The sequence below is a fragment of the Adiantum capillus-veneris genome, chromosome 11 (genome assembly GCF_014529385.1).
Source record: "Adiantum capillus-veneris isolate H3 chromosome 11, ASM1452938v2, whole genome shotgun sequence".
Taxonomy (NCBI): domain Eukaryota; kingdom Viridiplantae; phylum Streptophyta; class Polypodiopsida; order Polypodiales; family Pteridaceae; genus Adiantum; species Adiantum capillus-veneris.
In genome coordinates, this window is record NC_140941.1 from 63,003,486 (window position 1) to 63,011,007 (window position 7,522).

Here is a 7,522-nt window from a genome sequence, read left to right on the forward strand (position 1 = left end):
AAGGTACTCGAAGAAGATCCTCCGTGGGGGCGCCAAATGAATGTGAGCGGGATGAAAACACACACAGCGCCTCTATAACGACTCGACACACACTCTTGGGAAGATACACACACACACACACACGATGGGGCACCACTTGGCTTACACAACACACCTGGCTGAGACAAGGAACACACCTATGGAGTGAGAGGAGAGAGACGATCGGTTTACTCACTCCACACAGAGAGATACACACACACACACACACCCAAAAAACTCAACTCCAAAGAGGATAATTTATGATGTTTAGATACAATTGAGCTTGGGCCAACACCAATGGGTCAAATAGCTCACACAGTATGGGTAAAATAAGCCAGATATAATCACAAACTGGAGCAGAAACTTCGCTCATAGGAGAAACTTACATAGAAAAACAGCAGGAAAAGAGTGAGGAATTTGGCAAAATGAACAGCGCCATCGCGTCCGGAACGGCCCAAAACCCCAGTCGACAATGTCAAAGTGCTCAAATCCGACCTCGGATGAGCAGTTTACGGCCAAAACAGGCTCCAAAAACACCAAAAACACACCTGCGGCTGTTCCTCCTCTCTTCTCCACGTTTTTTCCTGGTCTTCTCTCTGTTTTTTCAGTTCCCACACTTAGCTTTATTACTTGGGCACCCTTGGCCTTTTAGATGACCTCAAACGGACCCCGAACAGGCCAAAAACTGACCTCGCAGTGCATAGTTGTCACCTTTTTGCATCATTCGCACACCTGGCACTCAGCTTTTTTCCAATAATCCATCTCGCCACCACGTGAAGTGTCCCCAAAAAGTGGTCCTAATGATGACCTTTCTGCATAACTCTCACAAGAAAACACCCACGTTGTGTCCGTCCTCATCCGCATGCAAATATTGACCTCGTTCGCCCTCCTGACGCCACTAGATGCCATCTGACGCACCTGCTGACCTCACGTCGTCGGCCCGCGGATAGCTTCCTCGAGAAGTTTTATGCGCTATAAACTCCTCATTATTGTAGAAAAAACATACTGGTACTAGTGATAGTGAAAATCAATGCACTATGTACACACTGTCCTACTTGTACACATGTGGGCCCCACATAACCACCTGGCTAAGGAAAATGGGCAATCCTTTATTTGATGCACCATGCATGTATATGTACATATGCGCAATCCCTTGCTCCAAAAAACTCCTTACAAGGCTATTTTTAGCTTTTAATGATTTTTAGTACTTTTTACTGAAAAGTGAGTCCGCTTTCTTATTCCAATGGACAAGGGAAACCCATGGTTCAATTTTAAATTTTTTTTTTTTTTTTTGCTTTTGACGCTATTTTTAGCTTGTTATGCTTTTCGATGTTTTTTAAAAGCAATGTGCTTTTTAGGCTGATCTAAATATAAAAATATTAATTTTAGTCTCCATCGGATTTAAAAATGATCACTCGGAGAAAAAACAGGACTAAACGAGATTTTTACGGGAATTATTTTTATAAAAAGCAGTACCATAAATACGCCGAGGTAGTATAAGAAATCCGTAATTATGTCAGGAAATCACGGTTGAAAGGGCAGGGGAACTGAACATGCTCATCACCACCCATCCATGCCCTATATCGGACCTTGGCCTTCTAAATATAGGGACCCCCTTGACTGCATGTTTGTCCTGGCCCTTGGCCCTGGCCCTCGCCCTTGGCCCGGACTGGTCCTACCATTGTCCTGATATTACTCCCCCCCTTGGAGAATCGTTTTCGTCCGCGAAAACACAAGTGATGGTATCTTCATAAGAACACTAATGTTTTCTACAGTAACATCCCACATGGATCCAACGGTTCATTTGAGCGGAACCCGGTTCAGTAGGAGGCTCAATGAAACCAAGAGTAACATCTTGATTTTCTACATTGTTGTCCATTTGTAACCATCTGATGGTACCAGTTCCTATGCAAACATAGTGTGTAGACTCCATTTAGAACGCTCATGAGCATGGTAAACGAGTTTATCACAACATAGGTGTACCAAAAAGAGTACCTCTTGTCACTTTCCATGAAAGTAACTTGCTGACATAACTCATCAGCCAATTTTAAGTCCTTGACTTGGTCCCAATTTTCATCATCATTAAACAACCCCACCCTAACGAGTGTTCAAGGTTGAGAACCTGAGTTATACATTAAGAGACTACCTAGTCGCAACATGCGTTAACTAATAGTAAGTAAACTCCAAAAAGAGCAATAAATGCTTATGAATTTGATTGCCTGGTGCTAATGTACGCACTTTGCATATCCTGTAGCCCAAGATCACACTTTGTAATCTGTCAATCCCCTTGGATACTGACAGTATTGAGGTGTGTTTCCCCCACGGTTTACAAACAGTCTTCCCAGACGACTGGTAAATGGGGAATCACAATAGCGCATAACATTGTTGAGGAATCAACAATGTTCGGAATGACCATCCTGGTTAACTTGAAAAATCCACAAACACCCAAACCGAACCATGACCTCTATTGGTGATTAGTAGACTCAAAAGTAATCTCATAGAGATAGTGCACATAGAGTGCAAAATGCTTCATAAGCAACAACCTGAGGAATATGCATGCCGTTCCAAATCAGCCTTTGCTAAACACTAGGGCCCATAACACCTAGTGTGCATGCATTTAGCAAAAAACAGATCCCGACCTGTATTTCCATGGTGATCCTTGCCAATATTTATGGCAAATGTGATGCACCTAGCACACATTAGAAAGGAATGTAAATAGTTCTGAAAAGAAACTAAATACTTTCAGTTGCAATCTTTTGCAAGCCTTGCTGAAACGTCTGAATCACAATATAAGGTGAAACATTGATCACTTCTAGATACAGACAATGAAACTTTTTCATTAACAATTTATAGCCTTGCTATATGTATAAACAACCATCTGTAATATTTTCTAGCAATACTTGTAGCTGAACAAGTCATTCTAAGTATCCGACAATTTGTTTGGCCACTAAAATTGCTCATGATACGCCGTGTTGAAAATGGTCAAGAAAACAGATTTGACCAACACCTAGTTGGCCTTTGTCGTGACACATAATTGAAATAATGGCGCCAGTGTCAGTCCAGAGACTCATATTCTCCACATGTGGAATATGTCTCATGTGAGGATGTATAAAAAAGAACATCCGTCAAGTACAAGATGTGCTTGTGTGTGGAGGTAAATCTAAACACTCTGCGACAAGAGTGAGAGGGACCCTCATTCATTGCTCCACACTGGCTAAACCGAACTCCTTGAGTTCCTAGACCATGTTGTATCCCATGTGACAACATGTGTCAAATTGAACCCTACAAGTAGGTTCGTAATAGCATAAGGCAGAAAGATAGATTGGACACTTGGCCCAAAATACTTTGTGCCGACATGTCCTTGGCATGGCTCTGTAACATTCAAGCGTACTTATACATCTTGAAAAGCCAAGCAAAGCAAACTAAAAATGAAATAACACCAAATCAATAGATGCGTACCTGGAGATTTGAACGTAATGTTCACTTATCCATATTCAAATGGAGAGGAGCACATCCCCTACCTGAAAAAACAAACACCAGTACACTGGGAGCCCTGGGTGTTGCCTTTGCAATCCAAGCCCTTGGATTAGAATCTACGTAGTCAAACGCCTTGGTAAGACCCGTTGTAGAACTGCGCAACTAGCAGGTAACGGTAACCAACCATGTACAGAATGATGAGAATCAACTTAAAAAGTTGAATTTGTCCGCTACCCCATGGTAGATTACTGGCTTCTTTCCTTGAAAGTAGAGTTGGGATAGATCAAACTATGATCCTCAATGTCTATGGGGAGATGTAGCAATCACCCACTAGGTCTTACCCCAAAACAGTGATGCCATAGACACTCGTAGTGCTATAGAGAGAGCAAGAAATCTACACAAGTAAGATGCCTAGCTCGTGTCAACATCCATGCTGTCTCAACTGTTTGCTACTTCTAGACTCCATGGTATAGATCAGCTGATGTAAGTGTAAGAGTATCAAAAACTCAACTTGAGTATCACACTAGAAACATATAGTGCAAAAATGACACCCTAATCCTCCGAAATAACAAGACTCTTGCTTGTCCATTAACGTCGATATGTTCGATGTGTACTCCACTGGGAAAATCTGTTCGATCCTAAGAAAAATCACCCAAGGAATGTCAATAGTTGGGCCTTACCCAAGATCTGACAATGGCTTTTACCCAGCCTGTGTGTGGCTCCTAGCTCTTACAGCCATTAGTGTTCAATCGATAAACCGATGAAAACTAATGTGAATGGCATCTTGGCCCATTTCTAGCTGAATGTTAGAGCACTTTGGCTCATGCTGACTCCCAAACAAAACATGTATGAAAAGATTCTTAGAAAGTTTTCATTATTCTTGAGAGAAATAAGAAAACGAGAGAGAAGAAGAGCATGCTAGGCTGAGGAACTTTCCTTAAATTTGTAGAGTGTGTGCCCAGAATGTGTGCTCTTAGACATCTTATGCCTGAGCTGCAGCTTATCCTATAAGCATTCCACAATCTGTCTGTATGATGCTCTCATCGCGAGAGGCAGCAGAAAACACAAGTTAAATCTTGACCATCTACCGTGTAAGGTCGTGACTGTATGAGGATGACTTGAAAAGGGCACCTTGCCGGTGAATCTACTCAAAATTTTAGGTTCTTTTTAGTATTGATGAGTGTTGATAGCAACCAAAAATCCATCTGTATTCTGTCCTTGACAGAGTTGCGAGTGTGTTAGCGGAAGCGTAATGCATGAAGCGGCAGAATTGAATTCACGTCACTAGCATGCCTTGCATAAAGAATGGTAAGCCCTTGCGCAAAGTGACGGCCTCAACCGTGAGAACCAAAACTGTAAGTACCTTGCACAATTTAGACTGGTAGGGATTCTATGAGCTGATATCCCCTATTTTTCCAGTTCCCTGAAGCCTTGCTGGTCGTTATTGCTGCAACCAGTTGTCACGAAATTTGGGAGGAAAACTCATGCCAAAACGGCGCATAGCCATATCAGCATAGACGCCCTCGTATGCATAACCTGCAAAAATGAATCCACCTGCAAACACCTTGCCTATTCCGTCCCCATTGTGTATGCTCATAGCATATGCCAAACGTGACCAGCTTCAATCAAGATGTAGAAATTGAAGCCTTGCTTCGTAGAACTCTGCCTGGCCTCATTGCCACAAATGCTATGGACGACAGATATCATAGCAAAGGGAAACGACCTTGTCGTTCATGCACAAAAAATATGCCTTGTCTACTTGTAGATCTGCTAGAAAACAGAATAATATGTGCAATAAATAAATACCAATTGCGTACCTCATGAAGTACGCCTACAGATGAAATGGCCGGTGTAAGAATCGAACGAGTTGGAATCAAGGTTCACAGCTGCTTGAACCTTGAACTGCTGACGAGTTGTGCTTCAAGTGAAGGCGATAGAGACTCAAGCCATGCGTGAGTCTAATCGCTATGTCAAAAATGTATGCCAGTAGCATCATAGTAAACACAGACATTCAACAAATACTTATCATTTGCATCATTTGTTTAATGCATGCCATGCTGCATTGATTCTTGCCTGTACTCGTATGCCATAGGTTCTGCTTGAACAACGTGATATTTATCTGTGATAAATATACATGGAAACTAGCTCCCCTTCTATCATAAGGAAGAGTCTCAAATCGTGCTATCTTTCGCAAATTCGTAGAATGGTTCTACAAAATAAAGTCAAAATCAAATAAGTTGTAAAGAAGGTTTCATACCTGTGACCTTGTCGACAAATTGCGGGCGGTGAGAGCTTGCATGAATATATCGCGCTTGCTCGTGAATTGTATATGGATGCTTGTAGCTACACAGACCTGTTGCATGCCAAGCTTCTCGTAGCAAGATTGTTTGGAGCCATGGTCCTACCATGTTGACTCATAGTCAGGTTGATTTGCCGTGGTCTTGGTTTTTGTCGCGGTGTGAGAGATTGAGACCCCAAATGTTGTTGGTAGTTGAGAAAAATCTATCTCCTCAATGTCGACATCCGACTTTCCTGACAAGTTGGCCGTGCGGAAGTGCTTCACTTGCATGCCGATTACGGCGTTCAAAAACCGTCAAAAATGAAGCCCAAAAATCTGCAATAAGCTGTTCGCTTGTACATGTTGGTTTGGAGATGCTCGTACAAACCATTGAATAGGCCACCGATTTGTATCCTAGGTGTTGGAAACCACCTCCTAAGCTTTGGGGGTGTGCATGCACCTTGCAGCCATGCCATGCATGCATGCCATTAGCTCGAGGCTTGCAACTGTGTCGAAAGTATCGAAGCCGCTAAAACTTTTTTGAATGGAACCGTGGGCCAAAGCCCTTAATTGAGGGGTGCCCAAAATTAGGGTGCCCACCTTTTAAAAAAACGTGAGAAGCAGCCATGGCGGCAGCGCAGTGAGCAAGAGCAAGAGGAAGATGATACCGTCGTCTGCAGTGGTCGAATCCATTCGCGGCAGAGACGAAAAATAGTGCTCTCCCCGTTGCGCATCCATCAAGCCCGGCTGTGCTGAGTTTCGTGCAGGTCGGTCTCTCTCCCCGACCTAGGGTTCGTTGCCCACGCTGCCAACTTCATCTTCCCGTCCTCGGCTGCCAAGGACTCCTGCCCACGCCCTGATGGCTTTGCATGACACCGGCTTCTTCCTCCACTTCATGATGGCTTGACCCGAGAGAGAGAGAGAGAGAGAGAGAGATAAAGAGAAAACCATGCCTTGAGAAGAAAACCATGCCTTGAGAAATCCATCTCCCTGCCATAGCTCCACCCTCCTTCCTCCTCTCCACCTTGCTCTGATACCAGTGAAAGGGCAGGGGAACTGAACATGCTCATCACCACCTAGCCATGCCCTATATATGACCTTGGTCTTCTAAATATAGGGACCCCCTTGACTGCATGTCTGTCTTGGCCCTTGGCCCGGACTGGTCCTACCATTGTCCTGACAACGGTGCGGCATAGTCTAGTCAAGGTTTTATTAGTTGGTCGGATGTTGTTCAATTGGTCACTTTTACTGTAGAATGTTAAGTGGGAGAGTTGACCACCAAAAGCCAAGCCATGTTTTAGCAAAGTGCCCAAAATCTTGCAGCTATTCCAAGCTGAAAAAGTAGCGCTAGTTTTTGGCTTGGGCATCACTCACGCTTGCTGCAGTGCCTATAAATTGGAAGGGAGTGCTCAGTTTCCAGTGTCGTCTGTTGCGTCTACTACCGCAAGGCAATACTTACCTATTATATGGAGTGGTGCAAGCTCTTTATCACCATCTCCATACGCTCTTCTCTCGTTTATGAGAAGAAGAAGAAGGATACTCTCTCTCTACTTGCTTACTATCTCCTCTCTCGTTTCACGGTGTACGCGTTCTTTGAAAGCTCTCGTGGTGAACACCTCTACGTAGCTCTCATCACCGCTCTCTTGTAGAAAATCAGGAAGCCTTTCAACATCCCCTAATCAATTATAAAGCACGGTGAGAAGCTCTAAACTCCATAGCCATCATCATCTCTCTCTCTATGTCGTTTTT